At 32.7% G+C, this 3,754-nt stretch overlaps 1 pseudogene; it reads left to right on the top strand.

The window, feature by feature from the left end:
- Positions 1–3,335: 3,335 nt before the first annotated feature.
- Positions 3,336–3,754, top strand: part of LOC108759445 (uncharacterized) — a 2,331-nt pseudogene continuing 1,912 nt past the window's right edge.

Here is a 3,754-nt window from a genome sequence, read left to right as displayed (position 1 = left end):
ACCAGTGAAATACGCTATAAAATACTCTAGAATATACTTTTCCATTGCGTTATACAAAACTATAAAGCACAAATCGAATAAAAATGCAATTTTATAATGAAGAATATTAAAAACAAAATTATTATGCCACAGGTTATAAGCGACATTTGGAACAGTGGAGGAATTACAAACATTTAAGGGAAAAGTTAAATAAAATTGCCAATTATTTACTAATTAATAAAAGCTTTTATTCAAAAGATACTCCAGTTATTTACCTTTAAACTACAATAATTAAAATTCATATATCATCGAATTTTAATTAAAAAACAAAACCTTTTACGTCCGGAATTACCCGCCATCATGCAGTGTAACACCGAATCAGTTTTGTTTTTTTTTTAATTACAGTTTATATTAATAATATACAAATAGTAATTAGGGTGCAGCCACAATACAAGGAATAAGGAATGACAATTCTAATCAATCAGAAACCGTGTATTCCGGTCTATCTGATTTATGATAGGTTAAAATCTTTATTCCTTAATTTTAATTTCGTATTCTTTCTATTGTGGCTGCACCCTTACTACAGTTAAAGTCAATCTTTTGAATAAAGACTTCTATAAATGATAACCCAGTAAGCAAAAAACATTTTGGAACATTTCAACAACATTGTGGCAATGTTATCATATTAACCTTCCAAAATGTTTCTTGCTCACTGGGAAATAATTGCAGGCTCTATTTAATTCTTAATTTTCCAATAAGTATTCGCAATTACCCAGGGCTGGCAAAAACCCGAGTTTTTCATGTTAAACCCAACTCGCTGGTTATAACCGGTTTTACCCAGTTTTTCCCAGTTAGAACCATAGTAACTTTCCAGAAAGCGCCCCTCATCCTCAATTTCGATGAAATTATACTCATTCGAAGCGTTTTTGCACAAAATCAAAGAATTTGGCAGAAATAATATTTAAATATGGCTCAGCAGTTTGTCCAGCGAAATGGGTGGATATTTTAGCTAACATAATGCAATAAAATAATGGTCCTAAAAAAGAATCTTCAATTTTTATGACAAATCTCTTTAGCTGCTCAACTACATCAGGGCGTATAGAAAGAATTTTCTCTACATTTGGTCATATAAGAATTATGTCAGTGAAAAATTATTGATACAATTAAAAACAAAGAAATTAATAAGAACAGCAAAAGAAACAATGTGATGTCAGCAAAAAATTATTGATATAATTAAAAATAAAAAAATTGATAAGAATAGCAAAAGATACAATATGATACATTCAGTAAAACATTATTGATACAATTAAAAACAAAGAAATTTATAAAAGTAGCAAAAGAGATCTGGAGACACTGGTAGTGTCTCGGCGCTAAGCTACGCGCAGCGACACTATCGTGGCTACTTTACGCGAGCCGGTGAGTTGCGGCAAATCGAGATTATCGGATCTCAATAAGGGCTAAACCGATCAAGTTCTAAGTATGCTCAATCGATTGCAACCGCTCGGGATATATAATGAAAATGTTTTTATTTTTTCTCTACGTACTCTACGAACGGAGATATTGCGACGCAAAATACAAATCTGAAATTTTTATTAAGAAAAAATTAAGAAAATTATGAAACGTTATCGTCAACGTCGTCGCCGCTACGGAGTGGTGGGGGTAATGTCCTTTTGGAATTTTTGGCGTAAGAGGCAAATGTGGCGCTGGCAATGCATGGTCACATCACACATGTGTCTGCTTTCTGTGGCTGATGATGAACTAGTGTACACTTTTGGAATTAAACTGAGATAGTTTAGGTTAGGAAATCTGTCATATCGATGGCTTAGAGGAACACATAGTGAGTTTCTGCTTCTACAATTACACAAATTAGACTTGCTCGACACGTTTTGCACGAAATGAACGAATCTGACAAAAAAAAGGTATCGCTTTACCCCGTGGACCGAGATAATAATCGTTAAAGTGGATGACTATTCAGATTAGGAAATCTGTCAAATCGATGGCATAGAATATGAGAACCTGTAATTGAAGCCAGAATAAGCATTTTCTGCTTCAATTACACAAATTTTCTGCTTTAAAAACATATTCTTTGTTTTAAGAATACAAATTATATTTTATATAATTTTTATTTTTACAGTATTGTATTTGGTTTGGTTAAATATTTGTCTGTAAAGCATAAAATTTGTTTAACCCTCTATGCCATCGATACAATAGATTTCCTAATCTGGATATCTGTTAACTTTAATTAATAACAATTAATTACTCGGTTTTCGGGGCAAAGCGACAAATTTTTCATGTAGTGCAAAAATGCATCGAATGAGTCTATTTTTTTATCAACCTCGAGGAGGTGAGGTTAGGCTTACTCGACACGTTTTTGTAAGAAATGAATGAATCTGGCAAAAAAATGTATATCGCTTTACCCCGTGAACCGAGATATTAATCGTTAAAGTCGATAATTATCGACTTTAACGATTAATATCTCGGTCCACGGGGTAAAGCGATATACATTTTTTTTTGCCTGAATAATCATTCAGGTTAGAAAATCCGTCACATCTATGGCACAGAAGGACATGAGAACATGTAATTTAAGCTAGAATAAGTATATTTTCTGCTTCAATTACACAAATTCTCCGCTTTAAAAACACATTCTTTGTGTTAAGATTATTTTTACAGCAGAGTATTTGTCTTGGTTAAATATTTGTCTGTAAAGCAGAAAATTTGTTTAACCCTCTATGCCATCGATGCAACAGATTTCCTAATCTGGATATCTGTCAATTTTAATTAATAACAATTAATAACGCGGTTCACAGGGCAAAGCCACACATTTTTTATGTAGTGCAAAAATGCGTCGAATGAGTCTATTTTATCAACCTCGAAGAGGTGAGGAGGCTAAATTCAACAATTACCGAATGTTGATGTTTTGTATAGATCTAATTGTTTAGATCTATACATTATAATTCGACTTTGTACGTACATTATTATGTAACTTGTAATGTTTTTTCAGAATTTATTAACACGCTTTTCGGCATCGTCACAATTCAACTATGAGACATCTGAGCCGTGCAATGACACATATTGATCCACATATGAAAGAAGATTCTCTACTTTTCTTAAATGTTGTTTGTACAAAATTGTAATAGTGCATTGGCGAAAGATAGTCATAAAATATTACCTAATTTTCTGTGTATGTATGTTGTAGGTTACATAATGAAGGTAGTCCTGTGGCACAATTAATAACAACATTACATTTCAAAGTACTAGTGTGAAATGGAGAATTAAAGTTCTGGAACGTTTACCTAATTTATTTACCTCTATTTTTTGTTAACTACAGGAAACTTTGTACATATACATGATCGATTATGCCTCCGTTTGTGAATCTCGACAAAGATACGATCTCGATAGATAATTGTGAGAAAGAAACTTTACGTATAGAATTTATTGATGCCACTAATGTCTGATATTTGGCTCGATGTATGTCCATATGAGAAAGTTGAGAGTTACACAGAGATTACAATTTTGAGCGAAACAGCTGCATTATTGAAAAATATTGCAATTATGCAATTGATTGGAATAGAGGAGACCACCGGCGACAAAAGTAACACAGGACAATAGTAACATCGTCAATATTTCTTAAACTATAACAGATATATGTATGTGGCCGCGTGATAAAAATTCTATATACAGATAGGCATTGAATCGTTCGTTACATGCTGATTTTCGCGGAACGTGCACGAGTGCAGAAGCAGAAATTACTTTTTTCATGCATCAAGTAACTTTT

The sequence above is a fragment of the Trachymyrmex cornetzi genome, unplaced genomic scaffold (assembly GCF_001594075.2).
Source record: "Trachymyrmex cornetzi isolate Tcor2-1 unplaced genomic scaffold, Tcor1.1 scaffold186, whole genome shotgun sequence".
NCBI classification, from domain to species: Eukaryota; Metazoa; Arthropoda; class Insecta; order Hymenoptera; family Formicidae; genus Trachymyrmex; species Trachymyrmex cornetzi.
The sequence above is the reverse complement of the archived record's forward strand: the minus strand, read 5'-3'. Positions and strand labels throughout refer to the sequence as shown.